We start from the raw sequence: 27,712 nt of genomic DNA on the forward strand, positions 1-27,712 counted from the left end.
GAGAGTCAGTGTGTGTTTGCAGTTGTAGTTCATTTTAGCAAACTATTGCAGGAAGATTAATTAGCTCAGAATTTGCTGATGATTAAGTAGAGATTAAGAGTCTCATGGTATTGAAGAAGCTAACTGCTTCTGGACCATAAACCGTAGATGTTAGGATTAAAATGTGTTTAGAAAGACAATTCCTTAAGACCTCTCAGTTAAACAAGGGGACTCAGCCTCCTTGTAAAAACCATAATAACGTATAGCCTTCCAAACAAATCTATCAAGTCTATTGTTTCTTATGGACTCAGTCTAGCCAACTATAAATCAGGGGAGAAGGGAAGACAGAGCACATTTAAGAATCATGTAGCAAAGTTTAGATGTGTTTACTGACAAAAGGAAAGGCCTGGAAGCAAATATATTTCATGATTTTAAGTTGTCCATATTTTTCATATTTTTAAATCTCTGAAACTGAGATTCATGATAATGTTGATGGGGTCTCACAAAACTAAAATAATAATAGAGTTAATAGTGGAACACTAGTGAATGAACGCTCCTGAAGTATAAGAAATAAGCTAACTGTAGCTAAATACAAAGCCAGCATGAGTCTAACACCAATTATTTTTAAGTATTTGTTGCATATATTTTTCAGTGCTCCTGATGGCATAGAGGATAATATTGTGCTGAAAAGCATGGCCATTAATGATTCTAAGTTAAGCAGTTTATAAAAATTGGCCTGTGCATGTGAAGACAGGTTCAGGTATTTTTGCTTGTATTCTTTTTTTTACACATCCACAGTACGGCAATAGTTCTCAGGGTGTGATTTCTGCACTAGCTTGATAGAAAGCACCTGTGACTTGATAAGAAATTCTAATTCTTGGGTCCCACCTCGGGTCTTACTGAATCAGAAACGGTGAATGTGGGGCCTGGAAATCTATGATCTGTTATGCCCTCCAGTGATTCACATTCACAACAAAATGTGAAAACCACTGATTTAGGAGTAAATATCTATGTTAAAGTTTAAAAGGTCTGTTTTAATGATTGTCAAACATTTATGGAGATAAGTAAGCATGATACATTAAATAATGATGTAACACAAAAAAAGGGCATCATAAATATGAGGAAATGGTGTTATGACTCTGGCCTCAACAATCCATGGGTTGCAAAGGTAAACCAGCAGAAAGCAGGCTATTAAAGATTTACAACACTTGTGAAGGACATAGTTGCCATAATATACTTCAGTTCTGACCATGGGGGATAATGGATAAGGGAGAACTTTTCAAAGGATGGAGTTCAGATGCCATGATAGATGAGGGCATTCATGCCTGCGAACAGATCCACTGTAAATAAACGGGTCTTCATAGTACTAAACTATGGATTCCATCATTCCTATGAAACAATAACTGAACTGATTGTCTCTTTTTCCACATGGCAGGTTTAATGTAGGCATCTTTCCTTACTCCAAATTTATTGCATATTGTGTGTATGCGAGGATAGGTTTGTGATTGGAGGAAGGAGAGCTATTTTTTAATTAACATATGAATTTATAAATTGTTGGATTATAGGACGCTCCATCTAAAAAAAGATGCTAAAGCTTAATGCAGTAACTGGGTGGGAGTTTGGGTTGTCTTGCTTTGGGAGAGACTGAGTGGGTTCTATATGTGCAAAAGAGAGTGATATAGATTCTTGGTAGCCAAAGGAGAGGACTGTGTTAGAGAGTGTTAGCCGGCCCCCAAAGTCATTATCTACTTTCATTTTGACGAACAATTTGGCTACATTCCACATAATTTCTTGCATTTAGGAATTGCCACGTGATTGAGTTTTAGTTAATGGAATGTGAATAAAGTGAGTGTGCCACTTGCAGTCCTGCTGTTAAAGCAACTTGCTTGTGCTCTCTCATTTATCCTCTTCCTCAGTTGACTATATGGCAATGTTTCAGGGTGATATTGTAAGTCACGTGTTGAATAATGCAAAGCCCTCATCAACCTGGGTTCCTGAAAACTTTATGAAACGGAGCACATACAACACAACCTGCCTCCATCCTGCCACCCCCAGATGTATAATCTGCTTAGATTTTTATGAGAGTAAGACATGTTTATTGTGTTAAGCTGTACTATTTGGGGGCTATTTGTAAATGCAGTTTGACCATATTCATGCTAATACATACTAAATACAACATTAAGTGCAGTAATACAATCATATAAAGCTGAACATGTCATCTCAGAAAATAATGTGTTTTTTTTCACAGTACACCTTGATGATCATAACTTTAAAAATAAAAAGAGGCTGACTCAGATGTTACTACTAACATGGACTTTTGCCCATTATTACACTTATCTACAATATGGGTATATTTTTCTCTTTCTCTTCTTGACTCAAGGGAAACATATTAAATTAATTGCTTCTTATTAAACACCAGGCTTTGGAGAAAAATGAAGATCTGTTATCTTCAGAATAGATAAAATAATTAAAAGACCATGTTGGGGAAGTTTAAGCCCAGTCTCCATTCACCTGAGTTAAGAAGCTTCTTCACAATCGCTCATTGAACATACAATTTGAATCCTTCACAATACACACATATCGCTATGTAGGAAAATAAAGAATTCCAAGATTTCAGTTTTGTCCAACTAACCAGGATGTTGCTATGTTACTTGATCAATTAACTAGATGATTTAGGGAAATCCATATATCTTTTCAGATGTTCTCTTTCCTTATCTGTAAAATGAGATTGCATGAGCACAAGTTCCTAGGATCTCTTGTAGCACATGAAATGAACATTTCTCATGACAATCTTACGTAGCATTTTCTAATATATTCATTTTTCTAGCTTTTTTATATCTTCTAACTTTGATAGAGGAAGTGTCTGTGTCTCCTTCATTTTTGTATTTCCCACAGCTTCCATTCTGATGTTGTTGTGGAGAGAGAGTGTTGTAGAATTTGAGAGAGGTTCAGTTATTTGCAAATAGAGAGGCCAGGACTCAGGAATGATTTTGAGAAGGAAAAATGGTTTATTGATGGCCGGCCAGACTCGGGAGCTTTCTGTTTCAATCCCGGGCCCCCAACAAGATTTTCAAATTTCTTTTATACAGAGAGGAAAAGCCCATGGTCCCTTTGTTTCAGTTCTCAATAGGCTTCAATTAGCATATATATCTTCCACATTTTAGATAAGCGTTTAGCATATTTGGTTTGCATTTCCCCTAAATGCTTAAAGTTTATAGACCTTGCATTGTTAAACTGTTTCCTGGGACTGGAGTCATTGCCATTGTCACTAAGGGCAGGACTGCAACCTCTTACCGTTCCACACCCACAAGTCAGACAGCTTAGGTTGCCTCTGAAGAGACAAAGAGCCTCCCACTCAGAGCCCACATCAAGAGAAGTCTGGTGTACATGGTATTGAAGGCCAGGATGCAAAAAGCTGAGAAAGAAGATTTATTACAACCAGCCAGGCTCAGCAGACTTCTGTCCTAATATAAAACAAGTCCTGAATAGGATTTTGGGGTTCCTTTTATTCAGAGTATATAGGAGTAGGGAGTCAAACGGTGCTTATATGCAAAAGGACTTTTTGTTAGTTACTTAGAGTTTCAAGTATTTTATCTGAGTATTAGGTAGGTTTTGAATTAAAACATACTCTCCAGGTAAGCTTGAATTAAAACATATCCTCCACATTCCAGGTAAGCTTGAATTAACACATTTAGCTTACACACAGAGCCCAGGTTATTTATTAAGAAATGCACAGCCCCCCCCCACCCCCCATACAGCCCATAACAGTGCCATAGGTAATTAGTCAGTGAGAAATTGTAGAATGAACAAATGCCTCTGTCTGCTTTCGGATCCTTTGCTAGGATTATGAATACACGTATAGCTAATTCAACATTGATCTATCAATTCTTCTCTAATTTTATAACAAATAATGATAATGAGGAGTTAGTTGCTTTTGAGAAATGTTTGATCTGCATAGAATAGAACAGTGTAACTCAGCTAAGCTTTTCAAGAGGACCATTCTTTTTACAAGAGGTAACTGAAAACATATTTTATGTGCACTTTTATACAGAATAAATAAAATATTCAAGCAATCAGCTTCAACACAAAATGAAATACCCTTATAAAATAAAATAAACATTCCATTACCATCTAGCCATTAACCAAATACTGAAATTATTAACCCCAGCCTAGAAAAATGAAAAAATTTTCACATGTTGACGTCTAGATAGTGGGGTTGAGGATATCTCTATATGTTAAGTCAGCTGCTTACACGATGCAAAGAAATAAGGAGGTGATGATAAAAATAGTTAACATTAATTAAGAATATCTCAGAGATGCTTAGGCAATTGAACACAATAGAATGAGAGGGTGGTGAATAGTTTCAGAGCAGGGCTTGGGTAGGAAATGCTACTTACACCACCTCCAGTAATTTCCCTATGGGTACATCTCACCTGTTTGAGCTATGGGGCCTGGTGGTGGCAGCCACTGACTTTACATCTATTTAGAAGGGCATCTGCTATTTTGGGTCCTTACATTTACAATTCCAACCTAGAGCCCTATTTACTATTTACTAGTGAAGACAAAGCTGAAAAAGATTAAATGTCAGTGCTAACTGAAATCCAGATGAAAGATACTAAAAACTTAATGTAAAAAATGTGAAACCACTTTTTATACCTCAGTGTTTTAAAGAAATCAAACACACACAATTCTAACTTATTTATACAAAAATATATGTATCACAGAATCTATTGCCAAAATAAAAATTAACAAACGAATTTTCAGCTCTTTATCCCTTATAAAAAATATATTAACAAAACACAAGATTCTCACATAACTCTGTTTGCTTAAATGTATCATACCAACATTTACATTGTTACTAAGTAAAATCTACAAGTACTCAAATAAGCAGTTTTATTTAAAATTTTAATATGTCTAACTAAATTTTTATAAGCAAATGGCCATCTTACTTAACCAAGCTAATTTGCGTTCAATGGACAATATAATAGATTTTAGGGTCAAGAAATCCAGCTCCTTAACTGATGATATGTAACCCGGTTCAAGTTACTTAACCTCTTCTGAAACTTGAGGATGTCCTATTATGTTCACATTATAAAGAAAATATATTTTTAGTGCCAAACAAGTAACCAAGTTCGAGTTAGAACTTAATAAATATTATTTTATTTAAGTGTTAATAAGGCTTTAATTTCTCAGTTCAAGAAATTTCTCTTTCTAAAACAAATTTAGTTTTATTTAATTTCATGGCTTTTCAAATTCTGTTCACCAGAATTTAAATTCTTCAGATCAACAGTTATGGAAACAAGGGAAGGAAGCAGGAAGGATTGGACAGAGGGATAAGTTCAGCTTCAGAGTCACAATTGACCCAATGGGAGCTCTGAAACTGATAATAGCCCTTCAGAGTTTGCTTTAATGATCTGGCTGTTAAAACAAACACCATATAATGGGTTGATTTAAAAGAAGTAATTTATTGGCCCATGGCTTCTGGTGCTAGAAAATTTGTTTCCTTCTGGGATCAGTACCTTCTGGTGGCCAAAAATTTTGGGGTTCCTTGGTTTTTCTGTCACAGGGTAATGCACATGGTTGTGTCTTCTCCTTTCTCTTCTCAGTTCTGTTGACTTCCAGCTTCTGGCTGCTTCACATGTCTTCCCTCTCTATGACCTTCTTTATAAGGCCTCCAAAAATAGGAATGAGACCTATCCTGATTTGGTTGGATCACACCTTAACTGAAGTAAAAGCACCAAAAACTCCTATTTACATTGGGTTCACATTGACACGAATGGATTAAGATTAAGGACATAATTTTCTTGGGTCTATACCTCCAATGCACACAGAGTTGTCCCCTATTATGGTGAGGAGGCTGAGTCTATATACTTCCACATCACCAGTCACTGGATGCCAGGTACCCATGGGAAGGTGGTGTGAACTTGATTGAAATAATTCTCTCAAGCCAGCTGGCGGAATGAGTTTTCCAATCTTGAAAGGGAATCTGGGTGAAAATAATGCATCACAGTGGTTAGAAATCAGATATCTGTCATAAAAATATTTAGGTTTAAATGATGAGACTGATGTTTCCTATGCATATGACCTTAAACAGATTCTTAATTATGCCCATGTTGAATAATCTTTACCTACATAAGGTAAATTAATAATATCTATTTTATATAATATTTTGAGGATTAAATAAAAATGTTATGTACTTAGCATCATGCTTGGCATGTAAAAAGTCTTCAATAGATGTCAGTTGTTATTATTAATGTTATCCAAAGCATGAGATATTCTTTGTATAATTATGTCAGGAAACTTTAAAATAATTCATTGAGAATCTCATGACTGGGTAATTTACACCTAACTTGCTTCACTGCAATAGAGATACTTAACCTACATGTCTTAGGAATTGGGAACAGGGCTTCAAAGTTCATGTTTGAGTGTCTTTTGATTTTTCTGGGAAAGAAGTTTCTGGAGGGAAGCAGGTAAACAGTATTAGAGGTTAATGCTCCACCCAGAACTATTAAACAATAATTGCTGGGGTCTTGTCCTGGAATGCCATTATGATTGATTAGGTAACCTGAGTAATACAGAATATATAGCTAGGGAGAGGTGTGATTTTGTATCAGTTAGCAACTGATGAGAAAAAAGAAATGACCATTGGTAACTCAGCAGAGATAACTTAAAGAAAAAATTGGTTATACAAGTGATAGAGAATTGAAAAAAGAAGAAAAAGAACATTGAGATAAAATAGTAATTGCAGGAGATAATTACAACTCCAAGGGCTTAGGAAACAATGGGCCTAGGGCAAGGGTATCATAACCTAGAATCTTTGAGAAAAGGCCTGTTTTAGTTTGCCATGGCTGCATTAACAAATACTACTGGTACTGTTATGGTACACTGGTTGGCTAAAACAACAGGAATTTATTGTCTCCTTATTTTGAAGGCTAGAAGTCCAACATCAAAGTATCAATAGGACATGTTTCTGCTGAAGTCTAAAGCATTCTAGTGGAAGCTTGCCTGCAATCCTTGGTGTTCCTTGCTTATAAGTACATCTCTACCTCCATTCTCTGATCTATCTCCTCTGATCGATCCTAACTGACTGCATTTGACTTTCTGCTGTTTTTAAGGACTTCAGCCAAATTTCATTAAGATTCACCCTGATGCAATTTGGCCTCATCCAAATAGGATCTTCAATGGACTTATTTACAATTGAGTTCACACTCACAGGATTGGGGCTTAGGACTAGAACATTTCTTTGGCTTGTGACATAAGCCTATCTACCACAAGATGCTACAGAGTTGGAGCTCAGATCTCAAAGCAAGCAGTGCTGACTAGATAATGCTAGTTCCTTGGGAGGTTAGGGAAGGAACCACACATCTAGAGTCAAACCACTGAGACGGACGCAGCACCCAGTCTGATTCTTCTCTTCAGGAACTGTCATTGCTGGTTCGATTCATATACATCTGAGAGAGAACGATGAAGGTACTGAGAGAGCAAAAGCAAACGAGCAACTGGAGATTGGAAGCATCTGCCACTATGAGTGTAAGACACAATTGTTAGAGCCATACTGACTGGAAGGCAAGCAAACAAAATAAGTTCCTTTTCTCTGCCCTCTAGTATCCCTCTAGTTCAGTAGATAGCAAATTATAGACCATAGGCCAACTCTGGACTTACATCTTTTTTTTTTTGGTAGAGTCTGTGAGTTAATTTTTGCATTTGTTAATGTTTGACAAAAATCAAAATAATAACTTATGACATGTGACCATATGTAAAATTCAAATTTCAGTGTCTGTAACTAAAGTTTTACTGCAACACATTTGTGCACAGTTTTTAATTTATTGTCTATGTGTAGTACAAGAATAGAGTTAAATAGATGCAACAGAGACCATATTATGGCCCACAAAGCCTAAAATATTTACTATCTAGCCCTGTAAAGAGAAAGTGTATTGATCCCTGCTCTAGTTCTTCCTATTGGCAAAGGAGAAATGCTGTTTGTAAAGTTCTAGCCCAACCGTAAGGGAGGATTTGGGGCTGGAAGACAATAGCTTAGCACCTGGATGAGTAGGTTTTCTACACACACTGGGTTTTAAAATAAGTGAGTTTCCTAATAAGTGTTAGAATTTGTGTCCATGGGCCGGATATATGTCTGCTTCCCTAGATCTGTTAGCCCCTAATGCTCTCTCTTTCTCTTTCTAATTCTCTTTCTTGATATTTCCTTTGTTCTTATATCACTGTTGCCTGGGCTTATTTCTTTTTCTTATTCCTGTTATCTTATTCTATGGTTTAACCTCCTCTCACTGAAACATTTCCAGATTTCTCATATGTCTCAAACCCTGAAGTTTCTTATATAACATTGATTCTGAACACAAACCAAAATAGATCTTGCCCAAATAGCACAGTTCCTGAGAAGTTATTATTAATAACACCAAGGTTATATTGCTCTCCATATGATCTGACTCTAGGTAGTTTGGTGGAAAGAAGTGCACAGTTGTAAAATACTCTAATCCATCTCAAGTGAAGAGAATGGGCCTCAAAATGTCAGGACTCAAGGAGTCTTTACTGTGTCTAGTTCCCACTTTGAATTATCTGTGTTTATGAGAACAGGAGCTTGAGGTAAAGAAATTGTTAGAAAATCTCTAAACCTTATTTTAGCTGTTAAAATTATTCCTCTCCTCAAGCCCTACAAGATTGAACTAACAAGAGAAATGCATTTTGAATTTATTTCCCCCTTTGCCTGAAATCTGAAGCATTTATTAACAAGCATTGAAACAAACAGAACTGCTTGAGAGGAACAGAATTACTGAGATGTGGGTTACAATGCATTCCCCCCCCCCCCCCCCCCCGGAGAGCATGTGAGGGCTGGCACTGACATAAGTGGGTAATGGGGACAGCTCACCTCTGCCAGTAGGAGGAAAGGACTTAAATTAATTTAAAATTTACAGTGGAAAATATGAAACTATTGCCCTGCCTTCAAGGGACTTGAAGCAAATATAGGACAGAGAATATATTGAAAGTGAAATAAGGCTTACAAATTAATGTAGAAATATTTTTAAAAAAATAAAAATAAGATCCAAACTGAGGATTTGGGGAAGTACAAGAGCATGGGAAGATTATATGAGCTAAGGTACCTTAATTAGGAAATAATGAATGAATGACTTTCTTAATTTAATTAGTGTAGATCAAATATTGCTACACACATTTATCTAGTACCTTTTAAGTTTTGGCAGAATGCTGGATTAGTAAAACACATTGCACTTATTTCCCTATTTAGTATAGTCCCTTGAGAATCCTGATAGGATCAGCAATGACTATGCTGACAGATCTAATCAAGTCATCCAATACTTTTCTTTTAATGTATCCAAGCTGGAAGAAAATTCAAATGGGAATTTTACTACTGAAAGACACAGGCCTTTCTTGATCTCTTGGCAAGCAAGCTTGAGAACAGATTGATGTTCTGTGTCAGTCCAGCAGAGATTGTATGAGAAAGGTAGATTTGAATCAGTCCTTCAGATATTAAGGTCTTACGCCATTCAAAGAACTAATATCTAGGGTCAGAAACTTGAATAAGAGGGTGCAGTGAACTGAAAACTACTTTAGAATTTAAGGAAATCTTTTGGCCTCTGGTTTATATTTTCCTTTTGAAGAAATTCACTGAAGTATTGAGTTTAATAAGCATCTGTAACATCTGCCACTTTTATCCATCCCTGTTGGAGTGCTTAATATCAGCAAAGCAAATTTTACTTGTAGAGGTAAAACATCTTATAAATTTTAAATATTGGACATCTTTGTACTTTTCTGGACTCTAGTGAACTTTTTTGTAAAATTGTTTAAAAACAGCAACCAAGAAAAGTATGTTTTGAATATTTGCACATAAAAAGCATGCTTAGAATCGGACATGGATTTTATCCTAAATTCATATATTTATTAACTTTTCTTTGATTAAATAACCATTGTTTACTCAAAATTTCAGATGACTCTAGACGTTATGGGAAGTCTTAAATAAGGAGGAGAAGTAGCAAACATAGTCTCTAATTGTAGGAACCCCATAGTCTAGTTGTTTGTATAAAATTTTATAGTTTGCAGAAACAGTCTAGAGAGGAATATTCGACTGGGAAAACAATTTATAAAAGGAGGATTCATCAGAATCAAAGAGGAGATAAGAAAGTTGGTAGGAAGTTTTGACAAGATAATATCCAGAAATAGATCATTTAGTTAATTCAGATAAAGTACTAAGAAAAAAACCAACTTTCTTATCTCCTCTTTGATTCTGATGACTTCCCATAACATCTAGAGTCATCTGAAATTTTGAGTATTAGGAAAAAAAAAAGGATGAGACCCAGTAATGTCCCAATGAGATTTATTATGAAAAGTAAAAATAGTAACAGGACAATGGTGAAAATTTGAGATTCAAACTTATTCTGCTGAAACTGCTTAGTGTTTTTGCTGGCCTTATTGCATGGTTATCCAGTGATATGCAATGTTTCTGCTTAAAGCATGGAAATTTCTGACATACAGTAAAGACATGAAACAAACAAGAAAAAAAGAACTTTAAAATGCGTAGAATAAAAATAAAGTGATATAACAAACATCTGGCACCAGAGAATGGAGACCTAAATAGCGAAGGCAGAGTAGGAAAAACAGGCAAAAGAACTGAATAGACATTCTCCTAAGTGGAATTATAAATTACCAAAAGACACATGAAATGTTGTTTAACATCACTAGATATGAGAGAAATGCAGATCAAAACTACTATGAAACATCGTCTCACACTATTCAGAATGGCCATGATTAAAAAACAAAACATAATAAATAAAAATAAAAATGATTAAAAAACAAAACATAATAAATAAAAATAAAAATAAATATACAAATTAAAAATAAAAATAATAATAAAAACAAAAAATAATGTTGGAAAGGATGTGGAAAATAGGAACACTTCTTCACTGTTGCTGGGAATGTAAAATGGTGCAGCCTCTGTGGAAAACACTTTGGTGATTCCTCAGGAAACTAAAAGTAGAACTGCCATATGAACTGGCAATCCTGCTACTAGGAATATATTAAGAATAACTGAAAGCAAGGATTCAAAAAGATATTTGCACGCTGATAGCAGCATTCTGCACAACTGCTAAAAGATGGAAATAACCTTAGTATCCATCAATTGATGAATGGATAAACAAGATTTGGTATATTCATAAGATGGAATACTATTCAGCGGTAAGAAGAAATCACTTTGAAGAATCACCCGGAGGAAACTTGCGACTATGATGTTGAGTGAAATAAGTCAGAAACAGAAAGACGAATATTGTATGTTCTCATTGATATAAACCAAATAATATGAGTAGATTTAAGAAGTTGAACTATGAAGTGTAGGTTGGTGAGAGATGGAATGTGGAATGAGAAGGGATAGATGATGTTGGATGTATTGACTGTTTAATAACATCAAATGAAAATATGTTTTAATGAATGGACTTTATGATAACATTTTATAATGAATGTTACAAATATTATTGATATATGGATAAGATTGTGACTGAAACAAGTAATCTAGAGATTAATGTTAGTTAATAATTTCTATTTTATTTAATGTTAGTTGGAAGACAGCTGGAGGCTAATACAGGGAATGCATAACAATGATTTTAGTGGTGTATAAGGATTGTGGTTAATAATATAAATAAAGGAATGTTCTACTATAAGATTTTTTTTTTTTTTTTTGAGCACTAGAAGAACAATTGATAGAGTAGTTGGAATTAAGGGAGATGAAAGTACCTGGACAGGACTTTTTAGGAGTAATGTTCCCATAAATTGTTGAGTTGACTTTTTTTGTTATTTTATTTTTTTGAATTTGAAATAAAGTTTGAATAAAAAAAGAGCAATGAAAGGTTAATGTAAGCAATCTATTTAGCATTTAAGCTTCTTTTAAGAAGAAAACACTTAATATTTCTATTTTTACCCTCCAGGGTATCTAATGCATCATTCTATTTATGGTGAGTATATATTCAAAGTTGGCTGTTTATTCAGAGCATATATATATATATAATTCCTAGGGGCTAACATATTATCTGACATAGAGAAAACATTTAATGATCATTTATTAAATAAATGAATGCATGAAAGAATAAACAAAAGCAGGGATGAGTAGATGAGTAGATGAGAGAAAAACATTTAACAGCCTTTGGAGTTCTTGTTGACATTTCTAAAGCTATCCCACTAATCTGTCTCTTAATCTAATCACGCAAAACAACATAAGGAATTCTAGGTCTAAGCAAAAGGGTCATAAAACTATTGCAGCTTTAACCTGTGATTTCTTGAATAAAATTAATGATAACTACCCAAATGATATTCTGAATAGCTTAAATAACTAGACTTAACTAGGCTTAAGTTTTGTTTTGGTTCGGTTTTTGATTTCTTGAAACCCTCTAAGAAGGTGTCATTTCCAGTTTGGTTCAGGAATTTAATAATGATCTGTGGAGCAAGTTGCTACAGGGTGTGCCCTGTCAAGCAAAACAGAAATCAGCAAATGTCTACTTTATAACTTACACAGCACAGATGGTAAAAAAGAGCAAGGCAAGAGTCATCACGGCCAGCCCCCTAGGAAGACCAACTGCATGAGTCAGCGTCGATGGTTAGTAGCTTCACCTGCCCTGCTTCGTGTCCTAGAGGAGGCACACCTATGCTGTATGAGTGGGTGGTATTTATACAACCTCTGAGTGTGGGGACCCTGCCACTGAGCAACAGAGCATACAACAAGCAACCTTTGTGTAGACTTCCACTCTGATAAGCAGCGGGCTGCTTGTTCCATGTTTTGGATTCAAGCTACAGATGGCACAGTCTGGGTCAGGTTGTTTTATTAGATCTAAGGTCTCCTCTGGGCTAAAGAATGGAAATATATTGAAACATCTGCACACAATAGAATGGGGGGAGCACAGAATAGACGAGGGCTGGGAAATGGATGCTGCTAGCCTGTCTTGTGACATTCCCAGCATAATCAAAATGTGTACTTCCAGTTTATGAAATGTTTATCCATGGCAAATAAAGCTACTATCACTACTATCGATGCTATACATTTACTAGTTGCATGCTGATTTTAATTGATACATATTTAAAATCCAGTACATCGTATGTGGTGTTTTGCTATTTGCTTCTATGATAAGGCTTCATTGAGTTTTTTAATTGTCACATTCAATGTGTTTTATATCCGTGCTTCATCTTGGCTTATAATGTAACTCAATAATAGGCTCTTTAAGGAAATGTGGGCCCATAAATGCTAAGTCCAAGTGATTAATTAGTTTATTAAAATAAATAATTAAGAATTCCAATAACTCATATATGAGTTTGAGGAACAATAATAAAGCTTTTTGCAGAATTGTCCATTTTGACTTTGCCAAATTCAAAATGTAATGCTGATTCAGTATACTTGGATGCCTTAGGGATTTTTTAATTGAAAAATGAACACCTTTTTGGACTTTCATTTCTTGTTTATTCAGATTTCAATAGTGATTTTGAGGGTTTGTCCATTTGTTTGAGCAAGTTGGAACTCAACAGTATCTTGCTCTTAGTATTGTTATTAGACTCTCACATTTGCCCAGGGCTAAGTAAGTCGAGCACATTTTAAAATGCAGATAATAACAGAATGTAAGTTTTGCTTGTTTAAATTATTTCAAAATTCCCACAGGTTAAGTGTCTTCTTTCAGTCAAATTGGACAAGGGAGTTTTAAGACTGTCCTAATTTATAGCTTAAGGATGCAAACCAACATATCTGCTTAGATTCCTATTCAAGTTGAATAAAGTATTGTTACAAATGTATATAAGATTTTTTTTTACCAGATTGTTCAGAGTGTAAGCATATTTCTTCCTTAAGAAAAGACATAAGCAACATTTTGTTGGTTCATTTTTTTTCTTAGTATTACTATATTTAACATAAAAGTAGAATTACATGGATGTTTTTCAGATGATTACGGAGTGATAAAAATAAAAGACCTCACAAAGGGACTACATTTAATCTTATGAGAAGAAAGGGAAATAAGGAGATTTATGCCATAATATAGAAAACACCTTTGAGTTAACAATATGGATTCATAGGAAATTTGGAGTAGAATAAACTCAAGTTAGATCCATGATCAAACCCAAAATTGTGTGTTTGAAATAAGGTGATTGAAAAGAATGAATATAAAGATCCTTCTTGACCTGTACCATCCAATATTGTACCAACTAGCAGTATGTAGCTTTTTAAATTTAAAATAATTACAATTAAGCTAAAATAAAACTTCATTTCTTCAGTCACTCTAGTCCCATTTCAAGAGCTCAATATTCACACATACCTAGTAGATAACATAGTGGACAGGATTTTTATCCTTGCAGAAAGTTCTATTTGAATGAATTGATCTAGGGTAGTGTTCATAAGGAAAATTTCCTCACAGTTTCATCCTAGTGGGTCACAAATCCTAACCCTTGCTGCCATCATTTAACTGAAAACTCCTGCCAGTTGGCCTGATGTTACCCTTATTAAAGAGAGTGCTATTTTTAAAGCCTCTTGGTCTATTTTCAATCAACTTATTATTGACTAACTTTCCCTACATATTTTCTATATTCAGTACTTATGATAGTATTTTTTGGGTCCATTTTACAGTACTCTACAATAAACATAGTATTAAAAGTAAATTTAACTGCAATTACACTTCTAACTGATCTTCCTATAGAAAAGGTAGGAATCTAAGATGTGCATATAACAAATGAATTTTATATTCCCATTTACTTCTTCAAGATCACTAATTAAACTTATGTAACATTTTGTTTTTCCTGTTTTCCATATATTTGTGCTTTATAGTAATTTTTATATCATTGATTTTTTAATTCATTAAAAAAATAATTACATGAGTTTAACCCTAATATCCTTTCCAGTTATTTCAGTCATGGTCATTCTCTTTCTGTGGTTGTTTCCTAGTTAGATTTTTACTCTGCAAATTATTTTTTTCACATATATTTCTTGAATGTGGGCAACATTCTTCCTAGGTTCTTCTGTCCCAAATATTCTTTTCTTTAAATATTTTATTTCTTTTTTGAGATATTTTAACTTTTCACTATTAAGGGAAATAGCAAACATATTCCAACATAGAGAGTATAGTATAATGAATCCTTGCTTCAATAGTGACCAACTTGCTTCAATAGTGACCAACTCGTGGTTGGTCATTTTTCATTTATACCTCTTCCATCAATTTACACCAGCCCCTAAGCATGTCTTGAAATAATTTAGAGACCTGTTATTATGTATGATTTCATTTATATAACATTCTCAGAAGAACAAACCTATAGAGATGAATAACAGATTAGTGATTGCCAGACAGGGAGAGCTGGTTGTATTATAAAGAAGAAATAAGTTCAGTATCATGATTATTTGTAGTGGTTTCACAAATAAGCACATGGAATGCAATTGCACAGAACCAGCCACATACTCACACAAAAAAATGCAAGTTTAAAAATGACAAAGGGGAGCAGGAGTGGGCGTAGTTCTGTGGTTGAGTGCCTGCTTCCCACGTATGAAGGCCCAAGTTCAATCTCTGGTAAATCCTAAAAAGAAAAAGAAAAAAAAAAGACGAAAATTGAATAAAGTCTGTAGTCTAACAGTAATGTACTAATGTCAATTTCTTTGTTGTGATACTGAACTACAGCTATAAAAAATGTCACCATTGGGGAAAACTGAACACTTTATTATTTCTGTAATTTCCTGTTAGTCTATAATTACTTCAAAATAAAAATATGAAAAAAATTTATTTTAATAGGTTTAACACTAAGTATTTAGGAATACATTTAATAAATATGTGTCATACCTGCACATGGACAATGACAAAATATTCCTGAGAAAAATGTAAAATACCTAAATAATTTAAAAGTCTTCTCATAGATGGAAGACCAAACATTGTTAAACTTTCCAAATTAATCTATAGATTTAAAATAATCCCAATGAATGTTAACTGAATATCCTATAAAAAAATGACGTGTTTATTCTATAATTTACATGGAAAGGCAAAGACCTACAAAAAGCAAAATTAATCACTAAAGAAGAACTACCTTCTAGGCATACTATAAAATTATAATAACCAAGGCTGCCGTATTGCATGATGATACACAAAACGGTCAAAGGCACCGAACAGGGTCCAAAAGTAGACCCAGGCATATTTAGTCAATTATTTTTGATCAACGAATGAAGACAATTAGTAAGAGAAAGGCTTTTCAACAATCATATAAAAAATTGTATACCCAAATGGGGCAAAAATGAACACCATCACCTACCTCACATTATATATAAAACTTAATTTGAGATGGACAATTCTTAAACATAATAGGTTAAACTGTAAATCGTATAGAACCAAGGAGCATATCGTCATGACCTGTAGTCAGATAATGGTTTCTTAGACAAGGCACAAAACGTAATAACGTTAAAAGTGTAAAATAAAAACCAGTCATCACCAAGTTGCACCTCATCCAATAACACTGAAAAAAAAAAGTTTAAACAAACCACAAAATGAAGAAATTACTTGATATATATATATATATATACATATATTACAAAAGACTTAAATGTCAAATATAAAAACCTCTTACAAGATAATAATAAACTGACAATCCAGGAAATATAAAAGGATGAAAGTCTTAGACACTTCAAAAAGAGAGATATATAAATGGGAAAAAACTCAGAAAATAAACATCATTTGTAATCAGGGAAATTCAAATGAAAAACATCATAAAGTGCCCTTTTAGAAAACCACAAATTTGGCTAAAATTTAAAAGTCTGACAATGCAAAATATTGACAACTGTTTTTAGTAACTTGAACTCTTATGGATTTGCGATGGGAGTGTAAAATTATACTTCACAGTAGTTTTACAGTGAGTTTCTTAATAAGGGTTTTGTTACACAGATGGATGCATTTGTCAACATCAAACTGATCACTAAGACTTAAGCATTTCACTGTATATAAAAACAACTGTGAAAAAATTGAACTTTAATCAGTTTCCTCTTAACTGTATTTTCAGTGAGCAATTCTGAAACTACTTTCTCTATATATACATATATCTGTGTGTCTATATATGTGTTCATGTATATATATACAAACACACATACACATGCAGGCATATCAATGCATTTAAGTATATATACATGCAGGTGTATATTTGCATGTATGTGTGCATGAGTATATACATTGAAACTGGAGGTATCATTCTATGAATGAAGACAAGTAGAAAAATAAATATAGATATAGTTAAAAGTGTAGACCAAAAAAAAGAGATATGGGTATATCTATTGAAAGGGTCTATCAGTAATGATATACCAGGCAAGCAAGTCCAATTTTAATGGAGTATTCTGAGAAACTTTTCCTAATAAAGTGACCTTCTTTAAAACTCTGAGAGAGGCTAAAGAACGAGTGAAGCATTAATCCAGAGGAGAGGTGTTTAGTCCCAAGGAAAAGGCACTGAAATGAATGGAGTGAAAAGAGCAGGAAGAAAGCCAGCATGGAAGGAATATAGTTGAAGATAAGATCAGAATGTCAGTAGACTGCAAAATATTACAAGGACCCATGTGTCTTTTTAAGGACTTTGAGTTTTTCTCTGAGGAAAATAGGGAGCCACATCAGTTTAAAGCAAAGGAGTGATATATTTTGTGAATAGAATGTATAAAGGCAATGGTGGAAACAATAGTCTAGGCTGGAGATGAAGACAGTTTGTTAATGAATAATAACTAAATAGAGGTCATGAAAGTAGATTTTAAGTAGATCTCTCAACATATTTATTCATGGATATGTTTTGATAATGGTAGCGCAACATTGTGAATGTAATTAACAGAACTGAAATACATATATTTGAATGTGGTTCAAAGGGAAAATTTTAGGTTGTATATATGTTACTAGAATAAAAATTTTAAAAACAACAACACAGGATAGTACAACACAAAAAAGTGAACACTAGTTTAGTAACCCTACATTTAATAATAATAATAATATTCTTTCATCAACTGCAACAAAAGTACTGCACTAATGCAATGTGTTATTAATGGAACGTATATGGTAACCCTTTTTTCATGAATGATTTTTCTGTAAACCTAGTATTTTTCCAGTAAACAAAAAGGAATGAGTTGAATTTTGTCCCATTGGGAAAGACAGTAAGAGAATCAGGTTTTGGGAGAAGGAATAGAGTCACAGAAAGAACAGTTTAAGTTTAAGAGGCCTGTTGAACATTCAAATGAACAGTTGAAAATATTTCTGCGTTTCAGGAGAGTGTTCTGAACTGGAGGAATATATTTGAGAGGCATCAGTGTGAAGTGAAAAAGCTATGAGCTTAGATGTAACCATCAGAAAAGCAGAGTAGACTAAAAAGAGCACAATGAGACCTGGGTTTTTCCAATATTTAGAGGTTGAGAGATAAGGAGGAACTTCTGAAGAAGAGTGTGAAGCACTATACTATGAGCCAGGAGTAGAAATAAGTGAGATGGTGTTCTGGAAGCAAGGAGAAAAGGAGTTTTCAAGGTGGAGGAGTGATCCCTCTAACCAATATTGCTGACAGTCAAGAATGTGAAGTCTGAAGCTTTATCTTTGGATATAATAATGTGAAGGTTAATTTGGCTGACCCTAATAAAAACAATTTTCTAGGCATGGTGATGCAAAAGCCTAATTAGAGGACCTACCAGAAATGACACACCTCAAGAAATGTATCTAATTTTGAATGGAGCAAATTTATTCAAATAATTGTGAAAAAAAAAAGGCCTTGCAGTTGGAGGAGCTGGAATATCAAGATGGAAGTTACTGCAGGTAGTGAGAAATATCAATTATGGAATAAAATATTGAAAATGTATGAAGGAGAGGAAAGAATTATGGGGCAATGTCTTTATAGGCAAAATGGATGGGGTACTGAAATGGGGGTGCAGACCTTAACAAAATTTCCTTCACGCAGACAAAATGAAATATGGAGGCAGATAAGAGGACCACAGTCCTTTATGCACGACATTTGTAGTCAAGTATGTTGTGTAGTATGAACTTTTTTGGCTGATAATGCATATTGTAAAATATATTTCATTTAGTAGGTAAAACCTATAGAAGTTTTAGGTAACAACTTGCAATCAAATCATTAATAAGCCCATAGGGAAAATATAAATATTTACACAAATTGGGAGATAAAAACCCTATAAACAGGTATACAGCAGTTTCAGTCAAGTTTTGCTGCCAAATGAGTTTAGGTCAGGTCAAATTTGTAACTAGATAAGACACAAAATCTTTTAGTTTTGAGACTTTTGTACTTAGGCTTTTGAATAAAAAATTTGGGAGCTATCTGAAAATGGAACAGTGAATGAATAAAGGAAAGATAGTATGATTCATGTAAACCATTAAGAATTAAGGATTCTTCTGAGGTCCTTAAGTTAAAAGGGGGAGTAGTTAGCATGACTGTGTGTTTCTCTCCAGCTACATGCATCTGTTCAGGAACATCTCACAGCAAGCAGATATAGGCAAGAAAGTGATTATAATTATGGGACCTGAAATCAAGGTTTGTTAAAGAGGAAAATGAGCTCCTGAGTGGGACAGTAGCATTGTAAATAGGTGGGAGGAGGTGGTTAACATTCTTGTAGGGTTCAACTTTGTTAAGAGTAGGCTTAGTACAGGGAGTGAGATGTGAATATAGGGGTTGGGGTTCAGATAGTGAGATTCAAAGTTGAGTATGAAGGGATTGCAGGTAGTGATAATAACATCAGTGGTAGATTCATGAGAGCTAGTGACTGGTCAAGGTGAAAGAAAAAGGTTATTGGGGGGGAAATTTTAAGGAAAGAAAATCTGTGCAGATACTGAAATCATAAAAATTATAATAGAAGTAGGGCTGGAGAGAGGAGCCATGAGACAGGAGCCTAAATATTCAGGGGTTGATACACTACCACCCCCACAGAAAATTGCATCAAGTGACTTTCTATTGTCTACACTTAAACTAAACATTTCTATACTTGGAAACTCAGATACTTACATATTTACTTTTTAATTGGCACATTAGTAATTTGAAGTACAGTCTTCTTAGTTAATTACAGTATTAATAATATCATTGGACTGTGATAAAATATTTGAAACCACTAAAGCTCATAAATTAAAGAAAAAATTCACAGTTTTTAAAAATTAAATTTCAACCTATTTTTATACACACATTCTATTCAATTTTACTATACTTTTCTAAATGGTACAAATTCAGCAATGCACATAGTATATATATATATATACATAGTATATATATATATATATAGTATATATACTATGTGCATTGCTGAATTTGTACTATATATATACAGTATATATAATATTATATAGCTCAGCTTTTCTCAGGCTCTTTAAGAAATGGATATCTAGTATAAGTTTTCTCTCAAAATTTTAAACTAGTAAATATGGAGAATAACCAAAGGTTTAAAGAACCAGGTTAAGTAAATGAGTTTAATTCTTGAAATCTGTAGAAATTTTCTAGGTAGGTGGTAAAATATATATTATGAATATATAATGTAGAAATAAATGCTGCTATTTGTTTGCTCATTTTTTTCTCGAATGGTGCGAGTGAAGGTAAGAAACTAAATCAAGTAATGAATTGCTAGGTCTATTATTTTTTAATAAAATATAAAATGATTTATTTTTCTTCCCATTTTATAGCAATGATCATGCACATACACTATTTCAAGCATTATATAATTAAAATTGTGCAATTAAGAAGTAGCATTTTCCCTCAGAGTGCAAATCTCATCAGACATGCATGTTTGCATAAGTAATGGATCCTAACCATTTTATGCCTCTTTAATAATGCATTCTTAAATTCAGTTTTAAGTTAAGGATTGCATTCACTTATTGATCATGATGCATTACCCACACCCTGGAAAGCACTCAGCAGTTTGCATCGTCTCAGTTAATTCTGAATAATTTAGGAAGTTCTAAGTGAGTTGTGCTTATTTTCATTAATTTTTTTTCCTTATACATCTGAAAGATTGTGATATATAATTAGACGCCCATGGTTATGAGCATGGTACAGTTTCTTAACAATTTATGAAGTTATGATGGCTTTCACACATGTCAAATATGTATTTTAGTACATGCTTAGGATCCTCCTATTGTATTTATTTTGTGCCTTTTATTATATGGTTTACTATAGAATTATTTTATGGTCATTTTTTGCATAATGTAAACATTGTAAAAAGGTATTCTGAGTGCAGATTTAGCTCAGTGGTTGAGCCCTTGATTCCAATGTACGAGGTCCTGGGTTCAATCCCTGGTACCTCCTATTAAAAAAAAGAAAAAAAATAAAGATATTCTTAGGTATAAATGCTATAAAATAATTTCTGTTAAAATTGATAAAAGTTACATAATATAAAGATATTGGTTACCAGGGGTTCAGAAAGGGGAGGGGAATGAATGGGTGGAACAGGGTCTATTTGGGGCAATGAAAATCTTCTGAATAATACTGCAATGATGGACACATGATATTACACATTTGTCAAGGCCTATGGAACTGTACAGCACAACATGTAAACCGTAATGTAAACTATAGACTTCACTTAGCAGTAATGCTTCAATACTGGCTTAGCAACTGTAACAAATGTACCACACAAATCTAAGATGTCAATAATAGGGGTAATTATGTATGTGGGTGTGGAGAGGAGGGGTTATATGGGAATTCCCTACAGTTAGATGTATTTTTTCTGTAAATGTAAATCTAAAAATTCTCTAAAAATAAAGTTTTTAAAAAGTTGCATTTCTCTAGACAAATTTACTTTCATTCCAGTAGATTATGGTCACTGTTATCTAAAAAGCATGAAATCAGATTTTAATTGTTCTACCAACTTGACTTTCTAATAAAAATTCAATTTCAAAATTAACAAAACTGTGAAGTATTTAAGCATAATTTTAAGGAAATAGTCAAGAAATGGTATTTTCAGTTTTGAAATAACACACCAAGCCCTAGATTATGCTCTTGGAATTAAGTAGGTAAGCAAAACTAACAACCCTAAAGGGTTTATTTACTTATTTATTTTTTTGAATGGAGAAATCAAACTCTGCTTTATAAGGCTCTGTGGACAATATTGGCCTCTCTGTTAAGATATGGGGTGCCATCCAGGCAGAGAGGTGACAGAAAGGTGACTTTCCTTAACTTTCTCTCCATCCCAACCATCCCTTCATCATGTAGGTAACCATCTCTGCAATTGAAAAAACAAAGAAGAAGAAGAAGAAGAACAACAAACAAAATCTTTGATGGTGGGTTAGATGGAGGGACAGGGGTTCATGCTGGCCCCCAGGCTAATTCCCTTGAGGTAGCTAAGGTTGGTGCTCCCAGGGAGTGGCTAGTGGAGGGAGGCCAGTCATGGACCTGCAGCAGCAAGAAGGGATTCACTGGTTGCCTGGAAATTAGGGGAAGCAGAAAGTCTCCAAGTTTGACCAGTGTACTTGATCGATCTCAGGGAACATCTGGATAGAGAGGCTGAGCTCTTTGCTGTGGTTCTCACTATCCTTTGAGGAATTGGTTTTCTTGGGGAAAGGAAAAAGATCAGCTTGAGTGTTCCTGGGCTTGAAGGCGATCCCATCCTCAGAGACTGGTAGACTTCCCTCAAAGGAGTTATGTTTTCCAGTCTTGCCAACTTCCGATTTGCAGAAGGCATTGAGCATCACATCACTCTTTGGGACAGTCAGATGTAATTATGCAAGAGACCACAATGGAACAGAATCAGAGACATACAAAGAGTATGGAAATCTTTGTAGCACCAACTCCGAAGCAGATCTACTCCTTTGAGCTTGTTGTCATGGTACTTCTGTTCCCACTGAGTGGTAAGAATGTTGAAATATCGTGGCTGCTCAAAAAAAGCAGAGACAACGCAAGGAGATTCGAAAAGGTAACATCTATTCAAATTGACCACAAAGAGAAAACTCATCTCCTATCTCAACCAGAACCCGAATATCATCTGGTGTCAGGACATCCAGCACAGAGGCAGAGTCCTGAATGGGGATTTCCTGGGTCACATATAGGCTTTCTTCATCTTCTGGGCAGTGAAGTGCTCTGAAGCCATTCAATATCTGTCTCTGGGGGAGCTAGTCAGGCTGGTGGTGGAACTGCTGGGACTGCTGGATTTAGAAATGCTATCTACTGCATTGGGCAGAGCAAAACCAGCCAGGTTCAGAAGGTCACAGATGATCTGGCCTTTGATGCTAATGTCCAGTGGAGAATTGGAATGGAGGCTTGGGGAAATGTTGACCACCAGAACCCAGGGCTTGAGGTTTTCATCCAGCATGACATCAAAACCAAAAAGCTCATGGTAACTCTAGGGGTGCCATACATACACTTGAGCAGGTTGGTCACATAGGGTTCTGATGAGATGATAGATGATAGTTTTGACAACAACGACCTTTATCTTTTCTCAGATGACATCACTACTGACTCCCTTCAGGCTCTGCTACTTCTACAAAATTTCACTGCCCATTTGTGGCCCTGGCAGGCTGTTTCATCTGCATTGGCCTTGTAATCAGCATTCTTTTTGTTAACACTGTAGTTGATCAGGTGCAAGAATTTATTGCCAAGGCTCTTCATGGAAAGGGAATACTTGCAACTAGCAAAGCGGACAAGTTCATCTGTAAAAAGATAAATCCATAGAGGATTGTAGGAAGTGGCATAGATTCGCAGATCAAACTTGCTGTGGCGGATGAGATAGGGTTTATGCTAATCCATTTCTATATTCAACAGATTCATACACAGGTCAAGAGAGGTGATTTTATTCTGGACCAACTAAATCGTTATCTTTAATTTTTAAAATTAAGCATAGAATTAATTGAATGGGGCAAAATGCATGTAATATAATTTATATCATTTGAAGCTTAACTGTCTTCAGCCAAATTGTACTATACTAGACTGAATAAAAATGATTTTGATTAAAAATACTAAAATAAAAATTGTGTTTTGTCATGATTTGAAAATTAGGATATCTACTAAAAAGTGAAAAATGTAGCAATAAATGTTTAATAAATTATTTCTTATAATAAAAGAACATTTTGATGAAATAAATGTCATCAAATTTTTGTGTCTTTTTATATTTTTGGGACTACACGCACATATTAAAACAAAAATTCCCAAAAATGTTGAAAATAAATTTGAATTATGATAATAATATATTCATATCTTACTACCGTTCTCATTTAAAGTATTATCTTGAGACGTATTTTACTTACTTTTAATTTGCATGACTCAAAAGCCTCACTTATCATTTACTGCAATTCAGCTAGAGAATCAGTTAATATGCCATAGTATAACAATACACTTTAATCATTTTTCTCTTTTATGAAAGGTTTGGAGTTATTTCCATCAAAATAAATTTCCTTGAAATTTATTCTTTGAGAAAATAACCAAAACAGGAAAAAAGGTGATAAACATCTTCAATAAAATAAAATTGCATATTGTGATTGGAATCGTTTTCTAAAGTTCTGCAAAGATAAAACATAATAAAATTATTGACCCTTCTTATCCCTGCTTCCAACCTATGTAATAACTTCCAACTGTATTAATAAGTTTTCTAAATAATGTAAGAAGAAATATTGTGAAAAAATATGCCTGTCAAACTTTGGTTTCTAATTCGTTAGATTTAGTTTCATAAACTAAATATAATCTCAGATAATTGACTTGTATCTTCTTACTTTTCTTTAGTTTTACTAAAACTAAAACAAGGAAAGGTGATGTGATCTGCCTCAGCTCAAAAAGTTTGCAATGATTCAAGCAAACTGAAACTGTTGACCACAGATTTCTAGTGCTTCCTTTAAATTGCAGTTATTAATTTAACAAAGGATATGTTTTCATGGTAGTGATTTCATAGAATTGCATGTGTTTGACAAATGTAGAAAATTTCTAACTATATAAATTCTAAGGGCATGTAAACATTTAGCTTGTAAATTATTTTCTGAATAATATTAGGATATATTTGTATTTATTAAATTAAAGGTTTTAGAAACCATAACAAACCTTTGATTACACATATCAAAAGGACATTTAAATAAAAAGTGTAGTTGTCCAAAGAAAAAAATCCTCTTATAATATAGGTGTGTTGTCAAAGACACTATGTCATTATATGTTTTAAAATTAATGAAATAATTCATAAAATATAACAGATCGAAATCCTGTAAGTTTTTAGTATTTCTAACTATCCACTCTGACATTTATAAAATAAGAAATATTTCATATTAAGCTCACAAAATTAGTGAAAGAGTGATATGTATATATTCAGATGGCTTGTTTAGTGTATGAGTAATATGTACTACCAACATTTAAAAAAAAAAACAAAAGTAATTATTTTTGTTATTTTCCCCATAGGAATGTATATTTTTATTATATTGCCATACAACCATTTACCATTTATGTGAGAATTACTACAATATAAAGTATTAATCTTATGTAGAACATTCAAATTGAGTGTTTTAGCATGGTTAAGACTTGAAATAAGTTGAGTATTTTTAGGCTAAATTTAAATTATTGAAACTTAAAAATAGCTGAAAATGATGCTTACTAAGGTGTTATTTCAAGCTAGCTTTACAAAATTATAATAGAATAGTTATTTGGAAATTCAGCATGGAACTTACTTCCTATTGAGGGACCTAATTACCTAACATTTTTGCTCACATTGTCTGAAGGTTATGATTAGAGCACATTTTTAAAAAAAGCAGATTCAGATCTAAGTGAACAACAAGGTACATAAGGTGACAAAAGGTCCCCCATGAAAGCACAAGGCCATAGCCATTAAGTATCTTCTATAAGAGGAAAATCATTTAAAAATCAATGCAAAATCTTTTAGAGAGTCAGTGTTCAGTAAAACACAAATAAAACTGTCAAGAAAAATGAAAGCTTCTGAATTTTGTATGAGGCAGACTAGAAATTACATGGAAAATCATAAGGAGGACAAATATTTATATTATCCATATTTATAACAACTGTAGTTTTCATCATTTGAAAATTATTACTGAACAATGCTACAAACATTTTATTTCTTAAGTTAAAATTCCATTTTATTTTATAATAATGATAATGGTCATACTTATGACGGTTGGTAGAAACTATTCAATTATTTCACTTACATATTTAAAATATAACATTTTTATTTTAGTTTTCTGATTGATATTTAAGTATAGAATACTAACAATGCAAAATTATGTGTGTAAAGAAAGAAAACAAAAGCTATTGAAACCATCAGAAAATTATTATGCTCAGAAATTGTCTAAGAAAGTCTTAGATTGAATTATCTGAAATTATCATTTGTATTCATAAAAAATGATTGAATATTGGCAAATTTTATAGCTCAATCTAATATTAAGAATATCGTTTTTAAATCACAAATTGTTATCTACATTTGTCAATCAATATGCAATAGATATTTCTTATATGTCAATAATTCTCAAGGTAGTAGAAATTATGTGATAATGTACAGGGTATAGGAAATATTCTCAGAGATTTACGTAATTAGTAAAATACAGAATAATTTTATAAAATTACATAAATGATGTATGAACTAACTTGTGTAAAATAATAGGAAGTGGAATGAATTCAAGTTAGGAATATCATGGAAAGCACTATAAAAGAGGTGTAATTTAAAGACATTGAGGAATGGACATTGTATATTTTAGGAAATAAAGGGGTGTAGGCTTGATAAACAAACTAGAAGGTTATGTCTTATGAGGCAAGGATTTTTCATTTTTCGTTAATGACTACTTTCTAGTGCATATAATAGTAGTTCAATAAATATTAGTTGACTAAATTAAGTGTAATGTTGTGCAATGAGTCAAAGTGAGGAATTCCTGAGAGAAGGGATAATTGGTAGTGTCCCATATAACAATCAAAGCATAAATTTGATATGCCCCAAACAAGGAAAGACAGAAAACAGATTGGGAAGCTTTTGACCTGCAGTGGGAAATATATTTGTGAAAATTATTTCCTTCAAATTGCTTACATACAGGCAAAGAAAAACAAATTGAGCAAAAATGAATCGAACAGATATATGTTGAATTCTGTGGCATTATATTTGTTTAAGAGTGATGAAGATAAATAAGAATGGGGGTATTCATGGATTTGAAATTAGTTTCTAATGATATAATATTTGGATGGTTAGAAGTGAGAAAGTAGGAAATTTTAAGTAAAGGAAAGGAAGGGAACAAAGATAAAGGTGTAAAATTTGTATATTCAGTGATTATATGGGAATAAAATGAAAAATCTATTTGGAATAGAGTATGAGTACGCAAGAAGTGGGAAATTAAGTAAATAATTAAAATAGGACAGATGAGAGAGTAGTGAGGATTAGAGAAGTGTAGCACATATTCACTAGGAAATAGAGAAACCGTTACAGGAGAAGTTATTGCATATTGTCAAGAGAAAGGATTTATTAAAGAATACCACAAAGATAAAGGGACTTGCCAGAGAGGAAAGAGGAAAGAGAGGTAAATTAATGAAAGGAATTGGCTTTTAAATACCATATAGGCCCCCATATCTCTAAAAGTAAAGGAAAGGAGCTATTGGATGTGGAAAGATTAAAGATTCAGAAAAAAAAGGGGAAATATGAGTGGTTCAGTTTATCTCTTGAAAAATTAGGATTAAACCTACATGGGAATGAAATAAAGGACAAAAGAAATTTCACCTTGATTGTAAAATGCCACACGATATGTCTCACAGAATGCTCAAAATCTAGAAAAGTAGCTACAATTATCCCCATATTTCATATGAGAATACA

At 33.5% G+C, this 27,712-nt stretch overlaps 1 pseudogene; it reads right to left on the reverse strand.

Annotated features, from left to right (window-relative positions):
• Nucleotides 1-22,324: 22,324 nt before the first annotated feature.
• LOC101434310 (tubulin monoglutamylase TTLL4 pseudogene) lies at nt 22,325-27,470 on the reverse strand (annotated as a pseudogene).
• Between the last annotated feature and the right edge of the window lie 242 nt (nt 27,471-27,712).

This window comes from Dasypus novemcinctus, chromosome 4 (assembly GCF_030445035.2).
Source record: "Dasypus novemcinctus isolate mDasNov1 chromosome 4, mDasNov1.1.hap2, whole genome shotgun sequence".
Lineage (NCBI taxonomy): Eukaryota > Metazoa > Chordata > Mammalia > Cingulata > Dasypodidae > Dasypus > Dasypus novemcinctus.